This window comes from Schistocerca nitens, chromosome 1 (genome assembly GCF_023898315.1).
Source record: "Schistocerca nitens isolate TAMUIC-IGC-003100 chromosome 1, iqSchNite1.1, whole genome shotgun sequence".
Lineage (NCBI taxonomy): Eukaryota > Metazoa > Arthropoda > Insecta > Orthoptera > Acrididae > Schistocerca > Schistocerca nitens.
Genome location: NC_064614.1, coordinates 265,616,809 through 265,629,755, shown reverse-complemented (window position 1 = coordinate 265,629,755; position 12,947 = coordinate 265,616,809). Strand labels below are relative to the sequence as shown.

At 36.1% G+C, this 12,947-nt stretch overlaps 1 protein-coding gene across 2 annotated transcripts in view; it reads right to left on the bottom strand.

Moving 5' to 3' along the window:
* Window positions 1-12,947, bottom strand: part of LOC126247803 (mannosyl-oligosaccharide glucosidase) — a 70,918-nt gene that overhangs the window by 56,326 nt on the left and 1,645 nt on the right. The window lies entirely within an intron of this gene.

Genomic DNA, 12,947 nt, shown 5'->3' with positions numbered 1-12,947 from the left:
GTTAGATAGTTATTCTTACGGGACTACCAATAAACATTTCTGAGTAACCGTGCAGAACAATACATAGCATAATGCCTCTCGAATGCCACACATCGCTAAGAGTGTATACATTCTTGCTACAACCACAAGCAGGACTTAATTGACATCACAGAATTCTGTGGACAAACAAATGGGATATTTCAAAATTGCATCTGCTCTTTTGGTCACAAGACTGCACATCTCTCTAAATCAAGGGTGTTAACTTTTGTGCATGATCCATATGTGAAATGTGCATGGAGAGCTGCATCAAACCAGTCTCAGGACTGAAGACCACAACAACAGCAACAACATGTGAAATGTATGTTGGTTGCAGTGGAATCATTCTGCAGTTAGCTATAAATGCCCATTCTCTAATTTTCCTCAGTAGTGTTCAGAAAAAAGAATGTCGCCTTTTCTCCAGGGATTACCATTTGAGTTCATGAAACATCTCTGTCACACTTGTGTGTTGATCGAACTTATTGGTAACAAATCTAGCAGCACACCTTTGAACTGATGCATTTAACCTTACCTGGACAGGATCCCAAACACTCAAGCAGTACCCAAGTATGGGTTGCACTATTGGTATATATGCATTTCCATCTATGTATTAGCTACACTTTCATAGAAGACTCCCAATAAATGGAAGATGACCTTCCCTCCAACCAACATTACATGCTTGTTCCATTTCATATTGCTATGTAATGTTACACCAAGATATTTAATTAATTTGATTGTGTCAAGCAGCACACTACTGGTACTGTATTTGAATATTGCAGGATTATTTTTCCTACTCATCTGCATTGGCTTACATTTTTCTACATTTAGATCAAGCTGCCATTCATCACACAAAACAGAAATTCTGTCTAACAAGGGAATATTCCCAGGTGTAAATAATCAATTTTCATAAAACTTGGTGGGCAAGTAGAGGGGTCAGAATAATGTAATATGGTCATTTTTGCCCAAGTTCAATTTTAAGGGATAAAATATACACCCCAAAACTAATTTGGCATATTAAACAGAGAGAATATCTTCAAAACCATGATATATAAAAAAATATGTTTTATATAAAAATTGAAATGTAGTTAATGTTATTTTAAACTGTATAATGAACTTTTGTAATAATTTGAAAATTTGGAAAATACCCCACCACCATTAATTAATTTTGAAAAATGAATACTTTGGGCACAAGATAAATTACAGAAGTTTTCATGCCATATCCATCCATGGTTTGTGAAAAACCATTTTTGGGAAATAAGCTTCATACAATGTGCTGTCTGAGCATTTTCAGCATACCTAATCAAAACATCTACACATTCTTTATTATTCTAATTAACTGTTTTGCCTTTCTTGTTTTTGTTATTTTACAAATCAAATTCATATTTCTTTAGGCCACCATTTCACATATGTGTATTTTCTTAATTGTAAATAATAAGTAACTCATTATATCTACATCTACATTATACTCTGCTAGCCACTTAATGGTGTGTGGTGGAAGGCACTTGCAGTACCGCTATCTGGTCCCTCCAACCCTGTTCCACTCGTGAATAGTGCGTGGGAAGAATGATTGTCGATAAGCCTCTGTACTGGCTCTAATTTCTTGAATTTTCTTCTCATGGTCAATATGTGAGATGTATGTGGGGGGAAGTAATATGTTGACCGACTCCTCCCGAAAAGTGCTGTCCCGAAATTTCATAGTAAATCTCTCCATGATGCACAACATCTATCTCATAACATCTGCCAGTGGAGTTTGTTTAGCATCTCTGTAATGCTCTCTCGACAGTTAAACGATCCCTTGATGAAATGCGCTGCTCTTCACTGGATATTCTCTGTCTCCTCTATCAGTCCTACCTGATACGGATCCCAGATAGATGAACAACACTCAAGAATTGGGTGAACAAGCATCTTATAAGCAACTTCTTCCATGGATGAGTTACATTTCCTTAAGATTCTTTCGATGAATTTGAGTCTGGTGGCTGCTTTTCCCACTATGTTTTATGTGGTCATTCCACTTAAGGTCACTCTGGATAGTTATTCCTACATATTTTATGGCAAATGTTGTCTCTAGCTGTTTGTCATCAATAGTGTAGCTGTACAATAGTGGATTTCTTTTCCTATGTATGCGCAATATGTTACATTTATTTACATTCAGGGTCAATTGCCAGAGCCTGCACTATTCATCAATTCTCTGCAGGTTGTTCGGCAAAATTCTTACTATCTTATGAAACAAAATCATTACAGTAATGATTATCCATAAAAAAAGGCTTAAAACATAACTTATTTTCTTACACCATGCACGTAAAATTAACAAAATTTCTTCACATAATGCACATGGCGGACAGCACAATATAAAACAAAGTTCAACACGATTCACAAATTGTGGCTGGCAACCCTTTAGATATCCTGATCTGTATCAGGCATTTTTTATTCATTGAAAAACCTTGGCAACGAGAACTGATTATGTACTAGTGACTTCAGTTTGATTGCAGTGTTTCCCAGTTGGAGACTGACTGCATAATCATTTGGCGGAACCAGGTTTGAAAATTTTCTCATGAAGTTCTTCCAACATTGAATGCCATGTACGTCCAATGGCTATACCTGTCCTGTTGAGCCTTTTGAGATTACCAGATGAACAAGTTCCTTGTCCTCATGTATGATGCTCAAACCGGTTCTTCCACAATGACCACCCCAAGAATCTAACAATAAAACAATTTTTTCTCCTGAACTGAAAAAAAATGCCTGCCAAATATCTTTTGATGATGGCAGACATTATTTTACTGGATTTTGAAGCTGTCAAAAGAACATTTGGGGCTTCAAAAAGAGATTTTCGAATTCTTGTTCGTCTGGTGAACCCAAAAGGGTCAATGGGACAGGTACAGACTTGGGACATATACAGCTTTCAACGTAGGAGAACTTTTTGAGAAAATTTTCTGATCTAGTTTTGCTGAATGATTAACATTTCATCCTCCACTCGAGAAACAATATAATTAAGCTGCACTCACTAGAACATAACACATCAGTTCTGTTCACTAAGGTTTTGCAATGCACCAAAATATGCCTGGCACAAATCAGGCCTAAATATGGCTGGCACAAATCAGGGTATTTAGAGGCTCAGCCGACACAATTGGAAATCTTGGGGAATTTTGTTTTACAGTGTGTTGTTCATCATGTGTATTGCATTACAACATTTTGTTCATTTTATTTGTGTGGTGTAAAATACATTATGTTTTATGCCTTCCTTTATAGATAATCATTATTGCAATGATTTTGTGTTGTAATAATGAGTCAAAATAATTAAACTAATAATGAATGTTTACAAATTTTAATTAGTTATATTGAAAAAACTCTGACAGCACAATGTGTACAGCTTATTTTGCAGAAATGGTATTTCAAAAAACAACTTTAATACACATGAATGGAAATGGCATGGAGCTTTTTTAATTTATGTTGCATCAAAAGTTTTCATTTCTGAAAATTAATTAGTGGTGATGGGGTATTCTGCCAAATTTCGAATAATTACAATATTGATTATACAGTTTTCAAGAATGTTATTTACACTTCAGCCTTTATATAATACACATTTTTATGTACCATGGTTTTGAGGATATTCCCTCTAAACCGAATATGCCAAATTAGTTTTGTGGGTATGTTTTACCCTTTAAAAGTGAAACGAGGCAAAATGAAAAAATCTGTATTGCATTTCTTTGAACCCTCTGCATACCACCAAGTTTCATCAATATCATTTATTTACACTGGGAATGTCCCCTTGTAAGTCATCCTGTATCCTACTACAGTGACTCAATAATGATACTTTCCCGTACCCTTCAGTATCACCTGCAAAGCCACAGATCGCTGGTCTTCCCTGGGGCACTCCTGATGATAGCCTTGTCTTTGATGGACACTTGCCATTATGGAAGATATACTGGGTTTTACTACTTAACAAGTTCTTGAGCCACTTGCAAACTGGGAACCTATACCATATGCTCAGACCCTCATTAACAGTCTGCAGTGTGCCACCATGTCACATGCTTTCTGGAACATGGTAACAAAGGAAGCCATGCTTAGTCAAGTTGGTATGTTGGTTGATTCAGGGGAGGGAACCAAACAGCGAGGTCAGCAGTCAAAGCAATTAGGGAAAGGTGTGGAAGGAAGTTGTCCGTGCCCTTTCAAAGAAACCATATCGACATTAGCCTGAAGCCATTTAGGGAAATCACGGAAAACCTAAATCAGGATGGCTGGATGCAGGTTTGAAATCAGGATGGCTGGATGCAGGTTTGAACTGTCGTCCTCCCAAATGCGAGTCCTGTGTGCTAACCACTGCAGTCAAGCTGGCACAGGCAATGATGTCAATGTGGTGCTTCCTTAAAAGACAAGAAAACAGTAATGGAAAAATACGTGTCAGAGTATGGTATTTGGATCCACAACAATATTATGTGATGCATCTTCACACAAATGTCAATGGTGTTGTTGCTCACAAACAAAAAATGAACATTTGTTCATTTGGTGAATGAATGGACAACTGCCTTTCTGTCAGTCATAATCATATGGCTGGAAAAAAAGAGTAAAAATTGCACAGTTGTTAAAAGAACAATGTACACTGTACTAAGTTCTTTACCACAGCAATAGGCTATGATCATAATAACAACAAAAGTGACATCTAAAATAGAATTTAATGGAAAACAATTCTCTTGCACTAAACATCACCAATAATGAATTGACACAATCAACAGAGAACAAAGAACCACATAAGAATGGAGAGGTGTTTATAATATCCTCAGCCACAGAGCTTTTGGAGAACATCATGCTTCCAAATAATGTTTTATGCTTTTCCAAGATTTAAAAATGGAAATTCGCTACTGGATGTTATTTTCCCAGGAAACCATTTGCAACAGGATCAAAAAAATAAAAAAAATGAAAGTGAATAAGAAGCTGTCAGGTTCTAAGATGCTGGTGGATTCCAAAATGCAGACTCCTCACCAATTCTCATACTTAAGTGGCAGTGGATGAATTATTTATCACACGCGTAAGTTCCATAAAAGCTTACTTTTGCTGTGTTTAGTTGTGCACTGACACTTAGCTCTATCTACATTAACCATTTATATGACAGGATCTTGTATTAATAGAGCAAAGAATATCAAGATCCAGAATCTTGTTGGAAAACATTCTCTAAATTTACACATGGAGCTGTGGCCCCAGTTGAATGGCTGTTTTGGGATACCAATATAAGGGTATACATGTAGAATCAAAACAGACACACATCATGTACTGAATGGGCACAGCTATATCACCACAAAACGAAAGAATCTTCAGATCCATGATACCAGAATGGACTTCTGGTACAGAAGTGGTATCTGCCTGAGTTACTCAGCCAATAGGAATATGAATGTACAGTTATTTGCCTTCACAAGGTCATCTCACTTATACTTGTTTGTGTAAATCAATGCTCTGTGTTTCATAATTTGTTAGGTCTTTGTTGTGAAATTACAATCAACAAGTATTGTTCCATGTTCCATTCTATGTACAACATTATTTTCCAGTTTTTATAAGTTTCAATACTATTCATAGAGCTTTTTATCCCAACCACACAGTAACAGTAATCCCTTTTTACTAAACTGAGGAAGATAATCCATTTTCACTTGCTATATTGCACTACATATCAATTCAGTCTCAAATCTGTTGAGTTTACTAAACAAAAGGATCACATGTCTACATCTACAAACATACTCTGCAAGCCACCATACAGTGCAGTATGGAGGGTACCCTGTACCATTACTAGTCATTTCCTTTTCTGCTCCACTTACAAATACAGCAAAGGAGAAATGACTATCTATATGCCTCCATATGAGCCCTAATTTCTCATATCTTTATCTTCATCATTGTTACATGAACGCATGTTGGCGGCAGTAAAATCATTGTGCAGTCTGCTTCGAATCCTGGTTCTCTAAATTTTCTCAATAGTGTTACTTGAGAAGAATGTCTTCTTCCCTCCAGTGACTTTTATTTGAGTTCCCAAAGCATATCTGTAATACTTGCATGCTGTTTGAACTCAACAGTAACAAATCTAGCAGCCAACCTCCAAACTGCTTCAATGTCTACCTTTAATCCGAACTCGTGCGGACCCCAAACACTTGAGCAGCACTCAAGAATAGGTTGCATCAGTGTCCTATATGTTGTCTCCTTTACAGATAAACCACACTTTCCAGAAATTCTTGCAGTATACTGAAGTTGACCATTTGCCTTCCCTACCACAATCCTCACATACTCATTGCATTTCACATCATTTTGCAACATTGTGCCCAGATATTTAAACAATGTGACTGTGTCAAGTAGGACACTACTAATGCTGTAACCAAGCATTAAAGGTTTGTTTTTTCTCCTCATCCGCTTTAACTTACATTTTTCTGCATTTAGAGCTGGGTGCATTTCATTACACCAACTAGAAATTTTGTCTAAGTCATCTCATATCCTGCTACAATCACTCAACTTTTGACATCTTTTTGTACAGTGCAATATCACCAGCAAACAACTGCAGATTGCTGTTCACCTTGTGTACCAGATCATTTATGTATACAGAAAACAATAGTGCTCCTATCACACTTTCCTGTGGCAGTACAATATCAAATTATTCTAGCACTCAGAGACATCAAATTTACATTATGATTCTGGCCCACAAAAGAAACTGTGGATACGGGCATGATAAAAATCCTGTCCTGGCTGCATATGCTTAGCAGAGTTGATAATGTCTTATTTGTCAGTAAAACTCAGGTTCCAGCCTGAGGTAACAATTACTACAGCTGTTCACAGTCTACCAAGCCATCTCTTTCACCGTCTTGGATTTGGATGAAACTTGACTTATTTGTTATCTTTATTGATTCATACCAAATTCTAGCATTTCATCTACCTCTGTTTCCATTTTATGGCATTACAAAATTTGCAAGTTTAGAAACTGTTAATACTATAATGGCCCAAAGAGACACTAGCTAACATTTTTAAAATCAATTATAATATTTTCATACAATACATGTGAAATTAGGTGCTTATGTACTTGAAAATATGATAGTATATAAAATTACCTAACACCTTTACGTAAACTCACCGAGACAGGAAAAATGTATTTCACAGTTTTGTGTTTTATTTTGTGAATCGCATGGTTCAGAACTGCATATAGGGAAAGCAATAATCCTCAAAACCTATATTATTATTATTATTATTATTTTACAAAAAATCTTCAAAGTTAAGGCCACCCTGTGGTAATATAAAATTTGTGGGTTTCATCTATGTGCATACCACTGAGAAATGTGTGGACGAAGGTACTTCACATTGTACTATGCACAGTATTAAGGTTTCTACCGATTCCACTCACACATGGAGCACACAATGAGTGATTGCTTACATGCTTCTGTGCATGTTGTATTTAGTGTCATCTTGTTTTCATGATCCCTATGGGAGAGCTGCAGTGTATTTTTGTTCTTTAGGGGATTTTTCTTGTTGTATTGGAAATTTTAGGTCTTTTAATATATTCAGCTGTCTCAAAAAATATGTTACCCAAATATTTGTAAAAATAATCTTTTAGAATTTGTTTCTCTTTTCAGAGTTGTTGTCATTTATAATAATTATAATTTTTTTTTTAAAAAAAAGCAAAGGACAAGTAGTAAAACACATGGTTCATGACAGATAAATTGGCAACAGACAATTTCGTAGTCCTAAGCTCATGACAAAAACGGAAATTTTAAGTTATTACATTTATAAAACAAAAATGTTCCACTGATAGTAATTAAAAAAAAAATACATTCCGGCATTCATAAAACTACTGATTTATTCTTTTTTTAACTATCTATCTAAAGTTAAAATAATTTCCTGCAGCAACATTTTTTTCTGAATAAAGCACATACACTATTCTGTCATAGGTAAATTCCTCGACATAAAGTTTTAGAAGTTCAACAATAGCCAGATGGAGAGAGTTGGGCACCACACAACTATCATCTCATTGGACTAATCGAATGACTGTGATGGTTCTGAAGGATGCATACAGAGAAAAGTAATATCATATTTTTTTGTAAGACCCGACGTAATTAAAGACATGCATGCTCTGTAACTGTTCACTGTAAATTTGTCTTGCTCAAGACAAATGTATTGCAATTATCATCACATTCTATTATATTCAGATCAGTAATATTAACTCCATGTACTACTGATTGCATAATTCACATGTTAAATAATTTGTTGCACCAAGGGAAGTCAATTTACATCTTAAATTACATTTCAAGGATGGGGTCAGCATCACAGCTCATTCTGATTGGTGCCAACTTTCCTAAGCAATCTAGTAGTTTGAAGTTATGGAAATTTCTGGTTTTTGAAAGTGTTTGAAGTTCTACAAAGTATTCCACAAGATGCAGATTAAGTTTGATTTGCAGACTCTTTGAAAATGAAATAAAATTTAGCTTTGGTGTCAACATTAAAAAACTGAAAGAAATCCGATGAAAATATACTGCTTGCACAGCCATCACTAAAACTGTAGATTATATTTCTTGGATGAAATCTGTCACAGTGTATGGAATTCTGCAGAGCATACAGACATCATGTTTTGAGTCATCAGGCATGACACAAAGACACTTCACTTATCTCTCACCTTCAGTATTTTTCAGATTAACTACAATGTGATGTATAGTGCAAGAGTAAAACAGGAACAAGTTTTTCGAATTTGGTTCATAGGTTCTGCAATGTTCTCAGAATGTGTGGCTATTTGCATTCTTTTGGTTGAAAGCTGCTGATAAATTTTATATTTTTTTCTAAATTTTTTTCTTCTTTTGAACGGGATTCACAACAGTGGCATAACATACATGCATATTTCGGGTTTTTGTACATTAGCATTTTTTTGTCTATTGTTTTATTCAAATGGTAATATGTTAATTGGTAAAATCATGTTTGGCTGAATCATGTACACGCATAATGAGTGGGTACCATTAGCGTGTACTACAATGCTCAATTTGGGGCACCAAAGGGGGGGGGGGGGAGTACAATGGTTGGCACACTGGACACGCTTAATGCATTCGGGAGGACAATGGTTCAAATCCACATCTGGCCATCCTCATTTAGGTTTTCCATGATTTCCCTACATCTATTAAGGTAAATGGCAGGATGGGTCCTTTGACACAGCATGGCTGGTTTCCTTCTCCAACCTGCCCTAATCCAAGCTCTTATCCAACTCTGATGACCTTGTTGTCAATGGGATGTTAAAACACTGATTACCTCTTCCCCCTTCCACAATTTTGGCGCAGTAAACAGAAGTTAGAAAACTGACTTTAGTTTCAGAATATTCACTTTTAAAATTTGAATACATTTTGTACAAAGTGCTTAAAATCAAAAGTTTTCTTTCACAGTGTTTTCTCCCTGTGCGTACTCCATCTTTTATAGCTGGCGAAACTTGCAGATTTTATTTATTACTAAATCAGTTATTTTAGTTTCTCATCTTATTTCCTCTTTTTAAGTTAGGTATTGCTAAGAAGCCCTTTTTGTTAAATATACTCTGTGCCTGATGCACTGAAACTTTTTAAGTATTTTGTTTCTCTGCTGAGACAGATTCAGTGATGCAGAGATAGTCAGCAACCGAATTTGGTACTTCTTTGTAACTTGGTGCTAATAGTTTCTTGTATATGTTATAAAAAGAATATGTTTCTCTCTCTGAAAAGAAGTAACTTTTTCATCTGTGTTCTGCTCAACATATTTAAAAAAACATTGCACAGTATGGCAATTGCACCATTATGGGTAGCATGCGTGTGCGCGCCCCCCACTCTCTCTCTCTCTCTCTCTCTCTCTCTCTCTCTCTCTCTCTCTGTGTGTGTGTGTGTGTGTGTGTGTGTGTGTGTGTGTGTGTGTGAAGTTACAATATGTTAAATTATGAGCCCTACTTTAGGACTTATTTTAGCATTGTATTTTTTCCTTCCTTTTGTATTCCTTTTCCTTCTGTAATACTAAATTCCCCCTATTTCTTGAAGTGGCCTCTACAGGTCTGCATTCTGGTCTTGGGATATTTACAGAAAAAAAGTCAAATAAAATGAAGATAGGAGATTAAGATAGTACACTGAAAACATAGCTATTATTATGAGACTAATACCTCGATTTTCTACCGTAAACAAACATTCATCAGGTGGTGTTTGCTAAGTAGGAATACTCTAGGAAATACTCATATTTATATGCTGTAATGTTTACCCTATAGTACAAGTTGAATATGACTACAGATGGCTTTCACAGACATCAATAACATTCTGAAATGTGCTCAATAATCTCTTCTTATTTCTATCGGTGACTGAACTGTTTAAAATTAAAAACTACGCCTTTTTATTTTATATGTGGGACATTACATGCCGGAAAATAGTCAAAAATCAAATATCCTAGTACACCCAGAAAAAAACAACCAGTGCTGGAGATACATGCATCATATACCTCCACAACAACAAGGAAAGGGGAGGGCAGAAAACATGGCTGTATCCATGCGAACTGCACATATTTGGAATAATTTCCTGGGACCATATAACTTTTAGTTTGTCGAGTTTTAAATAGTAAAATCTTATTAAGAAGGTTAAGATTGAAAAACAGAAATATTCTAAGAAAATGTTTTATTAATTTTTGAACAGCAACAGATTCTAAGGAAACTGAAAAAAGACCTAAATATTTCAATATAGCAGGAAATATACCATACAGGTACAAAAACACTACTAATTTTCTTTTTCCACTTGATAGCCAATAGTTTAAAAATTATTTTAGGAACAAGATTTTGGGATTATCTCCTTTCTAGCAACAGTTGATGATACGTGGTCCTGGCTGATTGTTTAAACCTGCCTGTATTACAGAAGAATGTTTCCTACAGCAAGACCCTTTCTCTGTTAGAAAACTTCTAGAGAGGAGTAACAGTCAACATAAGGCATACTCTTGATTCGTGAAAGCAATGTTAGCAGGACTTTGACTTTCTCATTTAATCCACAGGGTGGTCATTACCTCACATAATATCTGTAATTATGATGTTCTCTTCAGATACACGGTATACAGACTGTGAAGGTAGAATACTCACAGGCTGCAGATACATAGATCCAATTTTTATATAAAATATATCACAAAAATGAAAGTACACTTTTTTTTCCTGTCTCACTGGGTTTACATGCAATTATTAGACAATTTTCTTCACAAACCGTAATTTTAGAGTATATAACAACTGAATTTCACATAGGTTGGACAATGAATGAAAAAATTGTAATTTATTTCCAGAATGTTGGCAAGTTTCATTTTATGCCATCACACTGGTTCCAAACTTTAAACTGACAGAAAATAGAAAGGCAAGTGATAAATTTGGTATACTTACTTATCTCTTTAGGGAGAACTACTATAATAAATGCCAAGTATCATCCAACTCAGACACAGTGGGTGAGAAAATTATTCCTCCCCCCCCCCTTCTTCTTCTTCTTCTTGAGTTGACAAGACTCACTTACAAATATGTCGACAATTTTTACAAAACTAATAAGGCCTAACAACGCACTGTGAGGGGAAGCCAATATTTCATCAAACTTCAGTAGTAAATTACTCACACCCACTTCAGTAGTGACATGCAAATTACACATAGCGAAATAAAGTTAACCTTCCACTTATGTGTGAATAAATTCTCCATCTTTACTTCTCTCAGTAAAAGTTACATACTGGGGTCCCCTCCCCCTTGTATTTTTCCTACTTATGTGTGATATATATCTATATTATGCAGCAAAGTACTCATCATTATATATTATCGCTTTTCTAAATTTACCCTGCAGTTAGTTTTTATTTTAATGAAATGTGTGTTAAATATGGCAAAGGGCTTTCATTTATGGGTTGGGGGTTGGTTTGGGTTGTTTGGGGGAGGAGACCAGACAGTGAGGTCATCGGTCTCATCAGATTAGGGAAAGACGGGGAAGGAAGTCGGCCGTGCCCTTTCAAAGGAACCATCCCGGCATTTGCCTGGAGCGATTTGAGGAAATCAAGGAAAATCTAAATCAGGATGGCTGGATGCGGGATTGAACAGTCATCCTCCCGAATGCGAGTCCCGTGTGCTAGCCACTGCGCCACCTCACTCTGTTTAAATTATGGCACTAAAAATCAATCTGTAACCACCCTTTATTTCACATTCACACTCATTGTCAGTCCTACCCAACTCTCACCAACTTCCTGACTTTGTACTAGTACTTTGTACTAGTCTCACGTGGGTGAACATGAATAAAACCGACACTAGTACTTTGTACTAGTCTCACATGGGTGAACATGAATAAAACCGACAAACTGCAGGGATGGATTCGTGAACAGAAATGGAGGAAAAAGGTCTGATAACAATTGTCCGGGAACAGACAGACAGAGAGAGAGGGAGAGGGAGAGGGAGAGAGAGAGAGAGAGAGAGAGAGAGAGAGAGAGAGAGAGAGAGAGAGAGAGTGTGGACAACTAATCATCCCAGAACACAGTACAGAGCTGCGTTGCATTCAAGTGACAACAGGTGTTCAAAGTGCAACACACATGGTACATTCTCAGAGGAATTGTCATTCATCAGCACCATCTGCCACAGCAACAATGCACTTCCTCCATTTTCAGTCAGGAATACGTCCCAGTGGTTTGTCGGGTTTATTAATATTCACCCTGTATATGTATGTATTATTACTGTAATGTGTCTAACATGTCTGACACTGTTATGCTGAATGGTTTAAAGAAACATAATAAGCATTCCTGCATTGATTTGCAGTTTTTATGACACTATACAGCAAACATCATCAGTATATCACACAATTTGCACTTTAGAAATCACTGCTTCTTGCTGTAACGAGACTCACTGATGGACATTCACTTGGTAGTGAGGTAATTTGACTCCAGTCTAGCTGGACTGGTAAAGGGATTTATTTAAATCTTTCTTAAAGATGACATCA